Genomic DNA, 20,364 nt, shown 5'->3' with positions numbered 1-20,364 from the left:
ACACATCAAGGATGTTAAGAGGATAAAATCAGGTTTAAATCTTGCCCCATTTAAGTCAACGGGGTGCAAATTTTAAAAAGAGGATAACACAGTGTAGGCAACACCGATTTTTGTCGTTGTTCTCTGTACTGACAGCACTTCAAATTTACAAAAAAATGAGCTCAAAGTTAAAATTGACCTGAGTTCTCCTTTAATGTGGTTAAATAACATTCGTAGTGTAGCGCACAGACTCTTTATAATCATTTTTAAATTGCTGTTTTATTTTGCGCCAGCATTCATAGGGTTAATGCGGGGAGTTTTAAAGCCCAGACGAGGAACTAGAGACGGAGTTAGGCTGGTTCACCTGTGTTATATTTGTTCTGCATTACGATTAAAAGTTCAGAAACAGAGCCTCCTTTGTCTGTCGTTCATCAGACATTACAATATACCTATATCTGGTATATGATTAATAATTACTTATGGAGGTTTTTGATTAATGTATTTTCTTTTTAATTACATTTCAGTCTATAAATCATGTTTTCAACCTGGCCTCTGGAGGCCCAGTGCCCTGCAGAGTTTAGCTCCAACCTTAATCAAAACATCTGAACCAGATAATCAAGCTCTTCAGGATTACATGAAAATCACAAGATGATGCAGGTTGGAAATGACCTTTGTAGGGCAATGGGCCTTCAGGAGCCAGGTTGAAGACCTCTGCTTTAAATTACTTACAGAGCTCTTTTGGACATTTTCACAACTTCCAACAGTCTAAAGAGACACTCGTCTGATTTCTTGAATTTCTGAAGCTCAAACTCCTCCAGCTCCTCCTCTGATGTCAACAACACAAAGGCCACAGCAGACCACTGGGCAGGTGAAAGATCAGCAGAAGACAGACTTCCTTCTCTTAGTTGAGTCTGAATCTCTTTTACCAGAGTTTGATCATTCAGCTCATTCAAACAGTAGAACAGATTGATGGATCTTTCTGGAGACAGATTATCATCTAATTTCTTTTTGATGTACTGTACTATCTCCTTGTAGTTCTGGTCATTATCATCTTGCTGTGTCAACAGTCCTCGTAAAAGTGGACGATTGGTCTGGAGTGACAGACCGAGAAGGAAGCGAAGGAAAAGGTCCAGATGTCCAGTTTCACTATCGAGCGCCTTGTCCACTGCAGTCTTGAGCAAATCAATCATGGTTTCATTTTTGTTTTCCTGTTCTGCAGACTTTTGAACAAACACACTTTTCTTGTTTATGTCTAGAAACAGATGAGCATAAAGGGCTGCAATAAACTCTTGAATGCTCAAGTGAACAAAGCAAAAAGTTGTACCAAGAATGATCCCTTTTTCCTCCTTAAAGATCTGGGTACACATGCTTGAATACACTGATGCTTTAGAGACATCAATACCACAGTCTTCAAGGTCTGTGTCATAGAAGAGCAGGTTGTTTCTTTTCAGCTGATGAAATGCCAGTTTCCCCAGTGAAAGGATGGCATCTTTATCCCAGGAAACATCTGGTGTGTATTTTCCATCATATTTTCTTCTGTTCTGCTGGATCTGAAAGCGTAGAAAGTGTGTGTACATTTGTGTCAGAGTCTTCGGAGTGTCTTCAGTATTTGATTCCTGCAGTGTTTTAGAGGCATCATCAGACTGATTATCATTAATTTTCTCTTCCAAAATGTTCTGGAGAACAGTGGCTGAAATCCAGCAGAAGACCGGGATGTAGCACATGATAAAGAGACTCTTCGATTGTTTAACATTGTCAATGATTTCATTGGCCAGATCTACATCCGTGAATCTTTTTCTGAAGTAATCCTCTTTCTTTTGTGCATCATTGAATCCTTGTACTTCTGTCACGCGGTCGATAAATTCAGGAGGAATCTTAATGGCAGCTGCTGGTCTGGTCGTGATCCAGATAAGAGCAGAAGGAAGCAGATTTCCCTTGATGAGGTTCGTCAGAAGAACATCCAGAGAGGCTGGTGACGATACATCACGCCACGTCTCATTACCATCAAAGTTTAGAGGAAGCCGACATTCATCCAATCCATCAAGGATGAACAGGACTTTGAATTTATCGTTTCTTGCAAGGTTCAGTCCTTTAATTTCTGGGAAAAACTGACTTATAAGACTTGTTAAGCTTTGTTTTTCTTTCTCCTTTAAGTTCATCTCACGAAATGCAAGAGGAAATATGAAAGTAATATCCTGATTTTCTTTTCCTTCAGCCCAATCCACAATAAACTTTTGCACAGAGATGGATTTTCCTATGCCAGCAACTCCTTTTGTCAGTACAGTTCTGATCTCCTCGTCTTGTTCAGGTGCTTCAAACAAATTTTTGCATTCAACTGGTATCTCTTGTGATTCTTGCCGCCTGGCAGCAGCCTGAATCTTTCTTACTTCATGTTCTGTATTGACTTCTTTACTAGCACCCTGAGTCATATAGAGATCAGTGTAGATGTTATTCAGAAGCTTGGAGTCACCGTGTTTTGCAATTCCTTCAGATACAGATTGATGCTTCCTCTTCAGGTTTGATTTTAGTGGTCGTTGATGAATGAGGACCAGCTCATCTAACACACAAATGATAATAAAAAAACAGATATGCATCATTTTCTCTTGTACATTTTATAAGTGACAGACAGATTTTTATGCCCATGAAACTCTTACCTTGTAGAGCATCTGCAGCATCAACATACTTCATATCTCTCAGGAAGTAGAGTGTCATATCAAGAGCTGCTTCTTTAATATCACGCATTTCCTCTATAAAGTCCTGCACAAAGTATTGTGTGTTCTCTCTTTTTAGTATTTTCTTCAACTTTTCCAGCTCATTCTTCAGAAATATGGTCATTTTTTTCTCAAGAGCCTGAAAACAAAGCAAGAAAAAATAAGGGACAGACCAAAAAAAGTAACCAAATCCTATACCCTTTGTCAAATACATTTAAAACATGTTAAAATTTAAACAATTTACTTGTAGTACAAATTACAGACAAGCAACAGTAAAAATGCACTCATTTAGTTTGACAATATTGACCATACGTAAGGTAAAGTCGTAGTGAATACAAAAACACAAACAGCAGGCTCTGTTCCAGAATCAAATAACTGACGGTGCTTTTAAAATTATTGAGGGTATTCTGTTAAAGTGCAGATGAAGGCTGAGCAACGGCTCCACCATAGCAGTTTAGGCTACAGAGGGACATACTATATGCAACAAAATAAATCTCTAACTTACTGTACATCGTGTCTACACCTTGTTTGTTTGAGAGGTTGAGTATTTTTGAGTTGAGATTGAAAAATTCGGGATTGTTAGAACATCAGTTAGCAAGTTTTAAAAATAAAAATTAAATACAGTTTTAAATTTGTTCAATAACCTGTTTTTTACTTACCTTGAAGATACAGACCAAATTTTCTTTGAAATCCCTGCGGAAGCGGTAAATCTTCAAGTCTGAGTCTGATTTCTCATATTGAACCCTGATAGCAAAATAAATGTGAATTTTATTTGTTTGTTTTTTTTTGGGGGGGGGGGGGCATTTCAATTCATACTAATGGCTCAGTTACAAGAAAGAGCAGAGTTATGTGGGGGCACTATCCTCTTGGTAGTAATAATAGACTATTGCATATACAGTATATTCCACTTGACCCTGATGACTGAAATGTATGATCTCATTGCAAGGTACTGAATTTAACTTTCAAAAATTGTCAGTGTGATTTATATTTATATGGATCACTGCACACGATCAGTTTGATTCAAAGGCACAAGTACAGTATATTGAACAACCATGTAACATATCATGGCTTATTAAGTCTGAAAAGAAAAAATAATTACACATTTTTACAAAGTAGATCCATTTAAGTTGGAAGTGAATGGTAAACTGTGATATATTGAGTTCTCACCTGTTGAGAAGAAAAGATGCCAGTTCCACATCACTCTTCAATTTCTTCTGTGCTTTTAGAGCTTCCCACCGTGTAAATTCTGCACCAATATTTACTGTGGTCTTTTGCCATTTGTTACTAAACCACACACAAAAAGAAGAAAATCACATAAAAAATTAACAGGTTCACAGTTGCGTTCAGTCACGTTAGTGAAATTCGCATTAGCTGACTCTCAGCTTATTCATGTCTACCTATAAGTATATGACACCTATCACAGCATCCATATATAAGCTCCTTCAGTATTATCAGCAGCTACCGTGTTTTGTCATGAGCTAATCACCCTCCTCCATCCCCAGCTCCACCTCTTGTCAGTCAGGATTTGGCAATCTGATTCCCCTTTGAACCAGACTAAATTCTCGAAATTATGTTGTACATTCAAATATTGAATTAATGTTATCTGCAATACATTAATTTTGGTTCTGTTCTGTTTAGCCTAAGGGGGTTATTGCTGCTCTCCCTGCTCTTATCCATGCTAGGCTGCATGGATGCGTAGGGAGTTCTTGCCCAGAACAGAACCATACCGTCAATCCTAACTGTGGGCCCTATTTTAACGATCTAAGCGCATGGTCTACACAGCACACAGCACAAGTGCACTTAGGGAGTGTCTGAATCCACTTCTGCTAGTTTAACAATGGGAAAAATGGTCAGTGCGCCCGTCGCATGGTCTAAAAGGGTTGTCCCTGTTCTCTTAATGAGTAATGGGTGTGTTTTGGACGTTACGTGCAAAAAACCTATCAGAGTGTAATTTCCCATTCCCTGAAAAGCCAGTTGCGCTCGCACCATGACGGATTTGCTATTTACATGGTGGAATTTGCAAGCGGAAAAAGTAAACGCGTCTCCAGAGAGCAAATGGATCTGCTTGTGCGAGAGGTTAAAGCGTGCAAGCCAGAGTCGGCGCCAGAGCAGATCTACTGGAGGGGCATTGGGTCATCCGCGGGGGGGCACTGCCGTTTGAGAATTTTTTTTTCTGCTAACACAGCAGAAATGCTTTAAAAAACGAAACACGTTTTTTATTTATTATTATTATTTGTTAATTGCGAATTTGTGGTTACTTTACAAATAAATAATTTTACACAAAAAAAATATTAATTTATAGAAGTTTGATTTAAAAACGATTGTATTGCTTCCGCGTGAACATAACTGTGTCCATTGCATGCTCTGTTTTTAATGGCAACGGTGTGCTATACTTAGCAGCGGTCTGTTATCAAGAAATTATAACGTTACATTAGAATTCAACCAAGCCATTATTTCATTTAAGTTAAAATTTGTACATTTAATATTGAAAAAAATAACTAAAAGGGATATTTTTTTTGGACACGCCATTCAAAGTGCTCGTTGACTGCGATCTGTGGTGCTGATAGTGTTCTCTAGTGGCTCGCGCTGCCACAAGAAACATCTTCCCACGGACGCCCGCTTGATCGGTTGCGGAGAAATCTCTATTCGTACCGGTGAAATCACAAAGTAAAATGCACTCAAACATGTCCCTGACAACCACTGATAAACATAATCGGTTTTAATGAGGGGGAAAAAAAATAATAATTATGCGAGTGTGTGTTAGAACCCAGAATCTCTTGCACGCTAGTTCAAAATTCCACCACTGGACCATTCAAGAACTTACAAATAAAAATTGGATTGAATATATTTAACGTTATTTCTTCACGTGAAAATTCTTGGCACTAACACATATTAGATCTCATTAGACAAATTAAACACAATGTACTATTTAAATAGATTGCTGGACATTTGGTGTTGTATAGCCTACATCTGATTTATGATTTAGCATTGTATTAGAAACTCTGGTAGGAGGGGCATCAATGAGCGCTAGGGGGGGCACGGCCCTCGAATGCCCCACCATAGCGCCGACCCTGGTGCAAGCAGACCATCTACGGGACAAGCCAGATTCCATCATATCTTCTTTATCTACACAATATTAACATTTTCCAATGTAATACTTTTTATTTGTTTGCCTGTTCTGTATTTCCACTGTGGAATGTAGTGCCCTAGTGTCTGCCTGTGTAATTGAATGACCATGTTCATTAACAAGTAAAGTCGTTTACAATTTTCTTTAAAAAATCTTTGATTTATTCTTGTATTTAGTCAAGTTCTAGTACATCACACAAGGAAAGTCTGCTAGTTCACTTGCTTTGGTCCGGACAAAATACAATGTTGATTTATTTTGTTTAGTGTGGTTTGCTTTCACACACTGCCCTTTTTGCAAGTGGACCAAGATTTGTAAACAAAACAAGAGATGTGTGCTAAAGTCATCCATTCATTGGACAAACATGAATGGATGTTTCCATCCTTCCGGACAAACATTCTCAGCAGGGAAAAGCAGGAAGTGCAAAAACAGGCAATTTATGGAGATCTTTCTTTTACCGATTTGGTGTTATCAGCTACTAACGCAATATGAAAAAACTTATGAGCATCATATGATACAATGTCATCTATACGATGTTGTAATTAGGATTTTGCGAAGCCGAAGATGTGCTGCAAGATGGTTGCGGCGGAGAGAGCATTGTAAGACTGGAAAAACTGTAAGGACTTTAAGAGAGGGCCACTCTCTGAGAAAACAAAGGAAATTAACATTCAAACTCCCCCTCATGCACTATTGAGACGAAGGTCTCACCTCTCTCATCCTAATCTACATGGAAGGGATCTCCCAAACTCACACAAGAATCTAAATGGTTTAATGTGAATGATTATCATCGAATTTTATACATGTTTGATATTATTTGAAATGTCTTGGTGCGACTGGTACAGATCTCTCATTCCCAAAGAAGTAAAACAAAAGTTAATAAAGTTCTTAGGAAGTTTAGAAATATCTAAATATCAGGTAAATTTCCACTGTGAATGATGCTTAGATTTGAAATGGGGTCTAATTATATAATGAAACGCAGCGAGAGCTCGGGGCCCTTTCTGTATCTGAGATCGGCCCGTGAGGCTGAGAGTTGCGAGACTCTCAGCCTCACGCATTTCTTGTTGGGTAAAACTTTTTCTTCTTTGTTCTAGAGCATTTGATGTTTTACATTGATTATCTTTGAATTGATTATGAAATTGTAATGATACATTTACCTGACATATTCAATTGTAATATTTGATTATTTTAATTGACTTTGACATTATTTTCATTCAAGAGTTAAAAGAATAGTAAAACATTCGCTCACATTTAATGATACACGGATATCATTTAAACCTTTTTCATTTATGGAGTCAGATGAAGTAACGAGTAAATACATATGAGAAACTGTATTGAATTTACACAAAAATACTTTGTGGCGAGAAAAGACAGTAATACGCAGAGACCTTCACCGCTAATTCGAATACCGCCATTGGATCGAGTTAGACGGCTTTACAACATGCTCTTCACTGATAAAGTTCTAACATTATTAAAAACAAGTGAACAGTCAGAAATAAAACAGTCAGCCTCTCTTTCTCTCTCTGCGCGCGCGTTTTATTTTTTATGCCTCTTCTTCTGCGTTTACAATTGTTTGAATGTGTTAACTGACAAGACAAACATGTCCAATATGAAAAATATAAAAAGAGAAAAACACTTGACTACAGGACATTCTTCCAGCTACATTGTCTATCGCTCACACAACAGCTAACGTACAGTATTTGAGTCTTTTGTTAGATGTTACCTTTTGTTAGATGGTGTTTTCTCACTGAAGTTTGGTACTTCACCTTTTGAATGGTCGCTCTTCACAGACACAGAGCTGGACACATGTGAGCCTGGTCTTACACTAATGGCACAAAGAAAAAGAAAAAACGTTTTACTTTAGGAATTACTTCAGTCACCTTTGAAGATAAGTTGCAAATGGTAATTCAATAAAGAATAACCATGCATTTATTGTATTAATAATTAATAGGCTTGATATGTTGAACTTCATTCCTGTACAAACATATACTATATTAAGCAGTAAATAAAGTATTGAATGCAAATTATGTTTCAATGAAATGCACACGGGTTCTCACTTTCAACTTGCCTCTGTAAAGACTCTGGGGCGGATCTAATCCGTGGGGAATTTCCATATCATAATTAATAATTGGTAATTAATAATTATTCATACATGTTTAGATTAGATCAGTCTTACATGTTAATAAAACTCCCGATAAGGGATGATATGTCATTTTACCTGCATGCATGTCTGTGTATCCTTGCACTTAACCACAAGTTGATTGCAATTAACTACACGGACCACGTCTTACAAAACAGGCTAAATTAATTAGCTCAATTGTCAGACTAATATTTGTGGGAATCCACAATATCATCTTACTTTATAGGATTTCAGGAAAAGCAATTCTGTGGCCACAAGAATTGGGTTTCCTGCCCTATAAACACATACTCTTTAAAGTATCTTTAATTTGTAAGCTTGTTGCTATAAGATCTTTTGACACTTAAGGGACTTGAAAATGAGCAAAAAGGCAGTACATCAATCAAATGAATATAATGAATTTAATAAGGCAGAACTACTTATGTATTTACTACGGTTACATGGGATATATGTATTTACAAACATAATAAACAACAAAACACGATAAGGCATCGATGAACGAGAAATGCATAGAGTGTGGACAATGGAAACACGTGTGAGAGGGGAAGAGGGAGAGAGAGAGAGAGAGAGAGAGAGAGAGAGAGAGCATTGGCAACATTCCTCCTGACAGTCCCCTGTCTGTAACAACACGAAAACATCATCTTAATGCTTCTTAGAAGCTCTATAAAGAGATATACTTAAGTTTCTGGGTCTCTGTGTGTCGCGGCATTCCTGCGCGTGCGTGAGCGGAGTCCTTTAGGAAGCGTCACTGGGTGCTGCTTGGCGCGCGTGTTGAACGGAGTTTCCAAGTCTTTGGGGTAACATTACCAAAGGAAAATAGTTCGGCTAAGTTTGTTTCACTTTGTGGAAGTGAACAGAGTCGACTACGGAAAACAAAACTTTGACTAACAAAGAAAAGAAATAAAGATCTCTACGGGGAAATCACGCGGAGTTAACGTCACATCTTCGCATGGCTGGTGAAGAAGCGTGTGTGCGTCTCTCGCCACGTGGTCACGTGCGCGTGTTTCTCCTTCAAAACGAGCGCGCGCTCGTTTAAAGGTCCATTGTAGATGGATTTGCTGAAGAGATATGTCACGCGGTGTTCTTTTCACTCGTCGATTGGAATTAAACACGGAGACTTATCTAAGACTGAAAAACACAAACTAAACTAGAAACAAATAAAAGAAAGGCGAAGAGCTCGCCCGGAGGCGAGACCTTACATTATGACACAAAGACAGGTGGAATAAGAGAGCGAGCGGAGGGGGGAAGCGTCATTTATCACCTTGGAGAAATCCGGCCTCTTCCTCTTGACTTGGCCAATTAGAGGGTTGGAATTTCACAGGCGGGACTTTGGTTTTTATTGCTCTTTGTCTAAGAGAGAGACATTTGAAACCCTAATTTTGTCGGTGTTTAAGAGCAGAATCTTCACAATTCTTATAATACTAATGTGTCACAAGTTTAGCAAAATGTAATGTCAATTAACAAATGGGGAATGAAGATTGGAGTTTATCGAGACCAAACTTGCCTCAAATGGATTTGGTTAAACATTAGTTGTCAAAGTTTAAAACATTATCGCATTAGAGTTGTCGAGAAACATAGACCAAACCACAAAAAGGCAACTCATGAAATAGGGAACTTAGATACATTGTTCATACAATTCTCAAGTGGATATATAATAGCATATATATATATATGAATACAGGATTCATTTCTCCTCCTTGGTTAGAATTCAGAGAGGGCCACAGTTCTGTGAACATTCCTTTGAGTCGTGAACGCTGTTATCTAAGAACACCAGTGATGTTAGTTTTGGTCTCTTTTCACTCCAAAGATGGAAAACATAGTAAACTATATTTTACTGGATATTACTGTACGTATTCTGATTGATCACACCGAAAGCATTCTGGAGGTGTCCAGAACTATGTGTACAAGTTATGGGAATAGACAGTTATATTTAAAATGCATAATGAAGGTATTTATAATTCACTTTAAGCTACGATAAAATCAAAGTCATTCCAATGTGACATGGGCAAATGGACACACATAAAAACACATTGAATATATCTGGTTAAATGTCTTTTAAAGAAAAGAACTTTCTTTTCGCTTTGGAATCAACTTCCTTTGGGACATTCCGATCAGTCATAAAATGTCTTGTAATCGGACACCACGCTCTGTCCTGAGTGTGGTCTTCACTGGTGGGGGAATGTGTGTGTGTGTGTGTGTGTGTGTGTGTGTGTGTGTGTGTGTGTGTGTGTGTGTGTGTGTGTGTGTGTGTGTGTGTGTGTGTGTGTGTGTGTGTGTGTGTGTGTGTGTGTGTGTGTGTGTGTGTGTGTGTGTGTGTGTGTGTGTGTGTGTGTGTGTGTGTGTGTGTGTGTGTTTGGGTTAATTTACATTCAGAGATTTTTGGTCTTTAGCAGGATGTATTTAGTTATTCAGATTCACCCACTTAGCCCAGTCCTTACAGCTCCAAAGGATTAATATTACACAGCCATTGTGTTCAGTAATTTATTATTGCATTTAGTCAAGTTCTATCACATTTACCACAGTGAGATGATTAGTTAACATTGCTGTAATGCATAACATATGAAATACCTTTTCTCAGGCGTTTTTTCCTCACTGAAGTTTGGTACTTCACCTTTTGAATGGTCACTCTTTACAGACACAGAGCTGGACACATGTGAGCCTGGTCTTACACTAATGGCACACAGAAAAAGAAAACATGTTTTACTTCAGGAATTACTTCAGTCTCCTTTGAATATAAGTTGCAAATAGTAATTAAATAAAGAATAACCGTGCATTTGTTGTATTAATAATTCAAGTTCTGGTTTTAATTGACTTTTTTGTCCACATTGTGCAAAAATTGTCTCGGTCTCCACCATACAATACATAGCATAATTTAAATAATGTAACATAAACCATGTGGAATATCCTTTGTTGTGTGACAGTAATTCTTCACTGAAGGATACATGTGAGCCAGATCTTTTACTAATAACACAAAGAGTAGAGAGTAAAGGAAATGTTAACTACAGAGTCAGATTTAGTTAATAAATACAATTTACTGCAACAAAATTTTAAACATGTATTATTATAATTTTCTCAACTGTGACACTAGAAAATTAATAAACACGTTTTAAGACAAATAAACTGGATGTTTTATGAAAAATATTTATTGAAATACTTTCTTACAGTATATGTGTAGCAACAATAAGACACCCATTAAATACCTTTTGTTAGATGGTGTTTCCTCACTGAAGTTTGGTACTTCACCTTTTGAATGGTCACTCTTTACAGACACAGAGCTGGACACATGTGAGCCTGATCTTACTCTAAATGACACAGAGCAAAAAGAGCAAAAACACTTGACTACAGGACATCCTTCCAGCTACATTGTCTAACGCTCACACAACAGCTAACGTACAGTATTTGAGTCTTTTGTTAGATGTTACCTTTTGTTAGATGGTGTTTCCTCACTGAAGTTTGGTACTTCACCTTTTGAATGGTCACTCTTCACAGACACAGAGCTGGACACATGTGAGCCTGATCTTACACTAAAGGCACAAAGAAAAAGAAAAAACGTTTTACTTCAGGAATTACTTCAGTCACCTTTGAAGATAAGTTGCAAATGGTAATTCAATAAAGAATAACCATGCATTTATTGTATTAATAATTAATAGGCTTGATATGTTGAACTTCATTCCTGTACAAACATATACTATATTAAGCAGTAAATAAAGTATTGAATGCAAATTATGTTTCAATGAAATGCACACGGGTTCTCACTTTCAACTTGCCTCCAAAGGATTAATATTACACAGCCATTGTGTTCAGTAATTTATTATTGTATTTAGTCAGGTTCTATCACATTTACCACAGTGAGAAGATTAGTTAACATTGCTGTAATGCAAATCATATGAAATACCTTTTCTCAGGTGTTTTTTCCTCACTGAAGTTTGGTACTTCACCTTTTGAATGGTCACTCTTTACAGACACAGAGCTGGACACATGCGAGCCTGATCTTACTCTAAATGACACAGAGCAAAAAGAGCAAAAACACTTGACTACAGGACATTCTTCTAGCTACATTGTCTAACGCTCACACAACAGCTCACGTACAGTATTTGAGTCTTTTGTTAGATGTTACCTTTTGTTAGATGGTGTTTCCTCACTGAAGTTTGGTACTTCACCTTTTGAATGGTCGCTCTTCACAGACACAGAGCTGGACACATGTGAGCCTGGTCTTACACTAATGGCACAAGCAAAAAGAAAACATGTTTTACTTCAGGAATTACTTCAGTCTCCTTTGAATATAAGTTGCAAATGGTAATTAAATAAAGAATAACCGTGCATTTGTTGTATTAATAATTCAAGTTCTGGTTTTAATTGACTTTTTTGTCCACATTGTGCAAATATTGTCTTGGTCTCCACCATACAATACATAGCATAATTTAAATAATGTAACATAAACCATGTGGAATACCTTTTGTTGTGTGATAGTGTTTCTTCACTGAAGGACACATGTGAGCCAGATCTTTTACTAATAACACAAAGAGTAGACAGTAAATCAACTGTTAACTACAGAATCAGATTTAGTTAATAAATACAATTTACTGCAACAAACATACATTTCAACATGTATTATTATTATTTTCTCAACTGTGACAATAGAAAATGAATTAACACACGTTTTAAGAAAAAAAAAAAATGTTTTATGAAAAATATTTATTGAAATACTTTCTTACAGTCTATGTGTAACAACAATAAGACACCCATTAAATACCTTTTGTTAGATGGTGTTTCCTCACTGAAGTTTGGTACTTCACCTTTTGAATGGTCACTCTTTACAGACACAGAGCTGGACACATGTGAGCCTGATCTTACACTAATGAAAAAAGAAAAGAAAAAAAAATATCTCTACAGGAGGTTCCTCAGTATAATATATATATATATACAGTGAGGAAAATAAGTATTTGAACACCCTGCTATTTTGCAAGTCCTCCCACTTGGAAATCATGGAGGGGTCTGAAATTGTCATCGTAGGTGCATGTCCACTGTGAGAGACATAATCTAAAAAAAAATATCCAGAAATCACAAGATATGATTTTTTAACTATTTATTTGTATGATACAGCTGCAAATAAGTATTTGAACACCTGTCTATCAGCTAGAATTCTGACCCTCAAAGACCTGTTAGTCTGCCTTTAAAATGTCCACCTCCACTCCATTTATTATCCTAAATTAGATGCAACTGTTTGAGGTCATTAGTTGCATAAAGACACCTGTCCACCCTATACAATCAGTAAGAATCCAACTACTAACATGGCAAAGACCAAAGAGCTGTCCAAAGACACTAGAGACAAAATTGTACACCTCCACAAGGCTGGAAAGGGCTACGGGGAAATTGCCAAGCAGCTTGGTGAAAAAATGTCTACTATTGGAGCAATCTTTAGAAAATGGAAGAAGCTAAACATGACTGTCTATCTCCCTCGGACTGGGGCTCCATGCAAGATCTCACCTCGTGGGGTCTCAATGATCCTAAGAAAGGTGAGAAATCAGCCCAGAACTACACGGGAGGAGCTGGTCAATGACATGAAAAGACCTGGGACCACCGTTTCCAAGGTTACTGTTGGTAATACACTAAGACGTCATGGAACTAGAACTTTTTGGTCATAATTCCACTTGCCGTGTTTGGAGGAAGAAGAATGATGAGTACCATCCCAAGAACACCATCCCTACTGTGAAGCATGGGGGTGGTAGCATCATGTTTTGGGGGTGTTTTTCTGCACATGGGACGGGGCGACTGCACTGTAATAAGGAGAGGATGACCGGGGCCATGTGTTGCGAGATTTTGGGGAACAACCTCCTTCCCTCAGTTAGAGCATTGAAGATGGGTCGAGGCTGGGTCTTCCAACATGACAATGACCCGAAGCACACAGCCAGGATAACCAAGGAGTGGCTCTGTAAGAAGCATATCAAGGTTCTGGCGTGGCCTAGCCAGTCTCCAGACCTAAACCCAATAGAGAATCTTTGGAGGGAGCACAAACTCCGTGTTTCTCAGCGACAGCCCAGAAACCTGACTGATCTAGAGAAGATCTGTGTGGAGGAGTGGGCCAAAATCCCTCCAGCAGTGTGTGCAAACCTGGTGAAAAACTACAGGAAACGTTTGACCTCTGTAATTGCAAACAAAGGCTACTGTACCAAATATTAACATTGATTTTCTCAGGTGTTCAAATACTTATTTGCAGCTGTATCATACAAATAAATAGTTGAAAAATCATACATTGTGATTTCTGGATTTGTTTTTTTTAAGATTATGTCTCTCACGGTGGACATGCACCTACGATGACAATTTCAGACCCCTCCATGATTTCTAAGTGGGAGAACTTGCAAAATAGCAGGGTGTTCAAATACTTATATCACTGTATATATATATATATATATATATATATATATATATATATACACACATGAATTGTTCTTCACTCAAATACAAAAGGAGAAATTGATTCATTGAGTGCAGAACAATGCATTCAGCACCACTCCAAGACTACCCAACACGACTGGCTTTTCCCATCTATATATCATGGACTTTCCCAAGTATGTTTTTATTGGTTGTCATGGTTATTTATTTTATAACTATATTTTTTATGGTTAGTCTTCCGGCACCCTGGCTCCACCTCAGCTGCTCTTCACCATGGCTCTGCCTTGGCCTTTTGGTCTTCTGGTGTCAACTGTGGTGCATCCAAAATTGCATACTGCCTGAATAGGTACTAAATTTGAACTTACTTTGCAACCCTAAGTAACCCCAAAGTAAAGAGTCCATCGAATGAGCACTTCAGAATCTCGCTGGAAGTAGCAAGTCATCCTACTCCACTCAGGCTCCTCCCTCCATCATCTGCTGATGAGTCCTCCTCCTCCTGGCTCCTATCTGGGTCGCTTAAGGCACTCTCAATCCACCAGAGCCCCTCTGGTCTGGTCCACTACCTGATCACCCATGGTCTCTCCCGTCGACCATGCTACTTCCCCCACCCTCCTTCCACTTTTATTGTTTCTCTCACGGTGCCAGGAGGCGGGATAATGTCACGTTCAATTTTGACTTCAGTTTTATTTTCATTAACTTAAATTTTTTATCAATATTTCCTGAGTTTCCTTGGTTGTCTTGGTTACAAAGAATGCTTTCATTGGACATGGTTCCCTATCAGTCAGTCATGTAAACTAAACGAGCCAATGCATATTGGTGTACGAGATTTGCATCACGCCCCCTGTCCCGCAAAACGGGTATATAAGAAGACGCGTGTGCGATCACACTTCAAGCTTTTGCTTCAGAGCCGAGTGTTTCATACTGATCCTGCTCTGCAATCATCCTCGAGTGTGCTATGAGTTGGGAGAGTTCTTCAGTAAGTGTTGGTGTGACTGTGCGTCAGCGGTGGTTGCTTCCAGAGCATTTCCTACCCCTCCTGCAGTTCTAAAATAGCATTGTTGCACACTGCAGACTTAAATACAGGTCTTGCAAGTTGTGCTGCGACCATTCCCCTGGGCGCTTCAGCAATATTAAAAGAGCTATTTCCCTAAAAGAGTAAGCACGGGTGTGACGTTGTGTCTTTTTAAATATGTATTCCACCCATGTGTTTCTGGATGTGGCCGTTTCCTGGCTCTGTCTGACAGTCACGATCGCTGCTTCATGTGTCTGGGTTTAAAGCACGCTGAAGTGGCTTTTGTGGATGAGTCATGTACCCATTGTGGGAAGATAACCATCTCGATGCTGCGGTTGAGACTCCAATACCACAAAAAAGGTGTCGTGCCCTCTGCTATGCCCTGGTCTAGTTCCTCTGCCCAGCAGAGGGCTACTTGGTTGAATAAACGGGTTGACCTGTGGTTCACAGTAGGGCTGTGAAGCGATTAATCGTGATTACGCACAACTAAATTAAAAGTTTGTATTCACATAATATATGTGTGTGTACTGTGTATAATTATTATAAACACATTTTTCTTAAACATATACATGCATGTGTTTAATTATATAAACAAAATAATTATACAAAGTACACACAATATCTCACAAAAGTGAGTACACCCCTCACATTTCAGCAAACATTTTAGTACATCTACTCAAGGGACAATATTAAAGAAATGAAACTTATATATATTTTAGAGTAGTCAATGTGCTGCTTGTATATCAGATTCAGTATATATTTACTGTCCTCTGAAAATAACTCAACATACAGCCATTATTTTCAAAATAGCTGGCAACAAAAGTGAGCAAGACTGAACTTGGATCTGCGTGTCTTAAATCAGTCAGTTTTAAAGTGCCCTCTAAAATTTTTGATGCAGAAACGTATTTTCAAACGCATTCAACCTCATGTTTGAACCTGATCTACCTGAAGGATGCTTACTGTCATGTCTCGATCCTCCCTCGACAAAGAAGACCATTAACAAGTTTCTGAATATTTTGAATAAAAAAAGAAAAACTAAATAAAAGCGATACATCTGTCATACAGCAATATTGTGGCTGTGGTCATGTGACAAGCATGACATGTTGCCATGGAAATAATAAGGGGAAACGTTAAAAAAAACTGACCCTGGGTGTCAGCTAGAATCATTTAAACTTACCCGGGAAAGGGTTAAATACCTTTTGGGAAATGATTTGTTCTCGCTGAAGTTTGGTCCGTCACCTTTTGAATGGTCACTCTTCATAGACACAGAACTGAATACAGAAAAAACCCTCTTAAAAAGAGATTCTTCAGTCTCAATTGAAGATCATTTGTCCTTCTCACGATATGGATGTATGGATGTGTTTACTAAGATTGTTTTTTCAGTCAGTCAAAATAATTCACAATTTCACATACACCACAATGAAGAAATTTAAATAATGTAACTTAAAATACATGTAATATCTTTTGGTTGGTGATGGTGTCTCCCCACTGAAGGATACATGTGAGTCTGATCTTTCACTAACAATCAGAATATTAAAATGCAATTGTTTGTTTGGGAAACAAAACTTTAAAGTTTTATGATAAATATTTGTTTCAAAAATGTAACTCAGTCTATGTGTGACCAACAGTGGAAAAAACATGAAATACCTTTTGGTAGGTGTTTCTTCAGTGAAATATGGTACATCACCTTTCGACTGGTCACTCTTCACAGACTCAGAGCTGGAAACCTCTGAGTCTGATCTTTCCCTGATAAAACAAAGAGGAGAGAGAAAGAAAGAGAGAAACATTTTACTGAATGGGGTACTTCAGTCTCATTTGAAAAGGTTTATTGTTGTAAACAATAATTTAATACAAACCATAACTGTGCATTATTTTTCATTTCATTTTTATGTTGTTTTCTTTTAACCTGATATCTGATAGTAACTTTATACCTTCATAAGTATGATTGGATAAAGTTTTTTCACATTACTAGCATCAACCTATCCAGACATTTCACTGGAATTTGGAAAACACTTTTATCCAAAGCAACATATATTTAATTCAAGATACATGTTATCAATTTCCGTGATCTTGTGATACTCTTTGAGTTACTGCAATATTAAAACAGGAACAAAGTTGTGACACCTGGCAGATCCCTAATGTTTAACACCTCAGCCAATAAACTTTGATCACTATCTACATCTCTGTGACCTTACAAATGTAAAATACCTTTTGGTAGAGAAACTAAAGTTATAACTGAGATACAGGACAACTTGTTAATTTTCAATCCTTCACCTTTACTGGACTCTGAACAAGCTGATTTCTTCCTTTCATCTTATTCCTGAGTGTTTGTTGCGTAGACTAATACTAACACTAAGTCTGATCCTCCATCTTACTGAGCTTCATAAAGGGATACTTCACCCCAAAAATAAACATTTTGTCATCATTTACTAACCCTCAATTTGTTCCAAACCTCTATGAGTTTCTTTCTTCTGTTGAACACAAAAGAAGATATTTTGAAGAGTGTTGGAAACCAAAAAATTGATGGTAGCCATTGACTTTCATAGTATTTTTTTTTCTTATTATGGAAGTAAAAGGCTACCGTCAACTGTCTGCTTTCCAAACATTCTTCAAAATATCATCTTTTGTGTTCAATGCAAGAAACTCATACAGGTTTAGAACAGCTTTAGGATGAAAAAAAGTGAACTATACCTTTAATGTGGAGCTGCATTATCACTTTAGTTTATCATAATTTCAGTAAAGCATATATTCTAATGAATGGTATACTCAAAGTTTATGATTGTTGATTAATGATGACTGTAAATTAAACTAAAACTTTATGATAAATACTCTGCTTTACGGTACCAGAGCTACAATTGTGACACTTCATTGAGTTCATTCATGTTTAAAAGGACTGTCTGAAAACAGACGCGGTCTTACCTTTGTTTCTCTGAGAGACTCATCTTAGAGAGAGAGAGATTTCCTCGCTCTTCTGTCATACTGCAGCTAAACTTCCATTGAAAACAGATCAGCACTGATCGATGTGTTGAAGACAGCTGCTCAGCACAACCTGGACATGACCATAATGTTATGAGGTCAATATAATTATGAGTGTTGAGTTAGTAACAAACAAGCTGCATAAAAATAACCTGGACTCTGAAACAAACATTTTCATTTAGTGTAACCAAATGTGTTTAGGTGCATTTGAAAGAACTCTTATAACTTTAAATATAAATACATAACAATGCAATGAGAAACACTTTTTTTCAGCACTGGATCAAATCATTGAAGGGAAAACTGAACTTGTATTGCAGTTTTATATGATTTTACACTCATATAGGCTATATCCACCAACGAGCCATAGTTCTTTTCATTTGATTACATTTACATTACATTTAGTCATTTAGCTGACGCTTTTATCCAAAGCGACTTACAATTGCTATATATGTAAGAAGTCACACGCCTCTGGAGCAATTAGGGGTTAAGTGTCTTGCTCAGGGACACATTGGTGTCTCACAGTGGATTCGAACCCGGGTCTCTCACACCAAGGCATGTGTCTTATCCACTGCGCCATTACATCATTTGATCACGTCATGCTCAGAATAATGTAGGTTATTAAACATTTTTAATATGTCATTGTGCTAATGGGCCGGAAATGTTATATTTAATTAGGTGACATGTGTTAGCTAGATTTGACACAAACAATAAAACATTAAAGCATCGTTCACGGGTTTAACTGCATACGGGTCTGATTTCCTGTTAGAATGCTTTCGATTTCGCATCATCGCAAAACAGCCACAAATAAGAAAGAAAATGCCTCATAATAGGCTACTTGCATTGAAAACATTTTTACCTGTTCTTTAACGTATTAGGCTAATTATCAATAACTGTAGGGCTACTCTGGGACGTTTTAAACAAACTTACTTGCCGCGCGTCGGTCTGGAGCATGCAGAATGGTTTCTTTTTCTCGCATTTACTGCTAGTCACATGGTATTGAGATTGAGGAGTCACGTGCCGATGTGGGCGGGGTCTGAGCCGGTCCGCCATGATGGTAGGAGACGCTATCAGTTGCCAGGGGCAACGCCATCAGAACTTCACAGAAGCGCGACTAAACATTCAAGAGCTCTTTCATTTTTGCGCAGTCATTATTTTCGCGCATTTATTATTTCGGCGGGACAGAGATGGATCTACGAATACGAGAAAAAAAGGAAAAAAGTAAAGAAATGCAAAAAGATAAGACGAAAGAAAAGGGACCTTACAGGAACAAGCTCACACCAAGCGCAAAACAGCGGTATTTGGAGAAGCAGCATCAAGATATTTGTTCTTTTGCACTAAGAACAGTATTGTTATTTTATTATTATTACTTATGTTGTCCATGAAACTTATGTTGTCCGAAAAAAATACATATATATTCAGTTCTCGATAAATATTGTTAAGCCATATCAAGTTGTTTCAAGCATTTATTTCAAGAAATAAAAAAGTAATGAACAAGGCACTCAAACAACACTTTTGCACATGTTCGTTAAGGCACAGCAAACAGTGACAACTTATTAAAGGCATCAGCCAACCAAGCAATCCGGCGTCTCCTCGTCAGGTCAGAGACTTGCTCTCCCTGATGCTATGTCCATTTCGGTAACCTAAAAAACTGTATTCCATTCTTCCTATGTTTTCCGTATATATCGTGTGAGGTACTGGAGCAGTTTTTAACGCAGCAGTGACTTCCAGGCATGGTAAAACAGTGTGGAATTGCGAGAACCTCCTCTACTACCGAGTTAACAACACATGTAAACAATCTTGTTTTGCCGCCGGAATCCTGCCAACATGGCGGAGAGGGTGAGAATCCCGCAAGATCCCGTGATATCGAGGGGAGGGGCTCTGTACCATGACGACAACTCCTCACTCTCAATACAATTACACCCCCACCTTTGCCCACAACCAGACTGTTCTGCTACATTTACAATCTTCAATGCCTGTATATTTATTCACGTTTAAGCATTGACTGGTCGTGTTACATCATACCCATGCCTTAAAG

The 20,364-nt window shown here is 37.9% G+C and overlaps 1 pseudogene across 1 annotated transcript in view; it reads right to left on the bottom strand.

The window, feature by feature from the left end:
* The window catches only part of LOC143735398 (uncharacterized), a 154,632-nt pseudogene extending 135,328 nt beyond the window's left edge, over nt 1–19,304 (bottom strand). Inside the window, exons 1-16 of the transcript XR_013203164.1 lie at nt 19,257–19,304; nt 18,273–18,402; nt 17,001–17,099; nt 16,550–16,624; nt 12,702–12,803; nt 12,402–12,458; nt 12,066–12,167; nt 11,844–11,945; nt 11,371–11,472; nt 11,149–11,250; nt 10,517–10,618; nt 7,535–7,636; nt 3,858–3,974; nt 3,350–3,434; nt 2,634–2,829; nt 709–2,536 (exon numbers count right to left, since the gene is read on the bottom strand). The product of XR_013203164.1 is annotated as an uncharacterized LOC143735398 (transcript). The remainder of the gene's footprint in view (nt 1–708; nt 2,537–2,633; nt 2,830–3,349; nt 3,435–3,857; nt 3,975–7,534; nt 7,637–10,516; nt 10,619–11,148; nt 11,251–11,370; nt 11,473–11,843; nt 11,946–12,065; nt 12,168–12,401; nt 12,459–12,701; nt 12,804–16,549; nt 16,625–17,000; nt 17,100–18,272; nt 18,403–19,256) is intronic.
* Between the last annotated feature and the right edge of the window lie 1,060 nt (nt 19,305–20,364).

Source organism: Siphateles boraxobius, unplaced genomic scaffold (assembly GCF_051911475.1).
Source record: "Siphateles boraxobius isolate OS27281-9 unplaced genomic scaffold, OSU_SipBor_1 13, whole genome shotgun sequence".
Lineage (NCBI taxonomy): Eukaryota > Metazoa > Chordata > Actinopteri > Cypriniformes > Leuciscidae > Siphateles > Siphateles boraxobius.
This window is presented reverse-complemented; position numbering and strand designations above follow the sequence as displayed.